Source organism: Galeopterus variegatus, unplaced genomic scaffold, assembly GCF_000696425.1.
Source record: "Galeopterus variegatus unplaced genomic scaffold, G_variegatus-3.0.2 Scaffold6230, whole genome shotgun sequence".
In the NCBI taxonomy this organism is placed as follows: Eukaryota; Metazoa; Chordata; class Mammalia; order Dermoptera; family Cynocephalidae; genus Galeopterus; species Galeopterus variegatus.
In genome coordinates this window covers 62006-62684 of record NW_007732341.1, presented here as the reverse complement: position 1 = coordinate 62684, position 679 = coordinate 62006, and positions in this window count along the sequence as shown.

Here is a 679-nt window from a genome sequence, read left to right as displayed (position 1 = left end):
GGATTGCTCAACACCAAAGGCAATGCTATAACCAATTCTGCCTTAATAGACAAGCTCCTTGCGGCTACCCAAGCAGTTAGGGGTCTCCCATGGCAAAGCACATCAAAAGGACAGCTCTCCCATAACTCAAGGTAACCGCTTAGCGGACGAAACGGCGCGAATGGTCGCCACAGAGGGCCGTGACACCCCAGATGCAACACTCCTTCCTCTCCTTCCAAATACCACAGACAACCCTGCTCCAACACCAGATAATAAATCTTCTCTTTTTCATCTTCTTCATGATCTATTCCACTCCTCCAAACCTTCTTTCCTCTAACCCCAGCTGATAAAACTCTCTTACAAAAAATCTCTCACGATTGCTCCATCTGCCAACGTACCAACCCTAACACTCCCTTAAAAGCCAAACCGTATCCCTCACATCAAGCTAGGGGTAATATCCCTGCCACAGACTGGCAGATCGATTTCACCCACATGCCCCCTGTTAAACGTCAGCAATACCTCCTAGCAATGGTAGATACCTTTTCCGGGTGGATAGAGACCTTCCCCACCACTAACAAGAAAGCCACCACTGTGGCTTCCATACTCCTCTCCCAGATTATCCCAAGATTTGGAATGCCCTCTTCCATACAAACAGACAACGGCCCAGAGTTCACTGCTCAAATAATACAAAATTTATCTC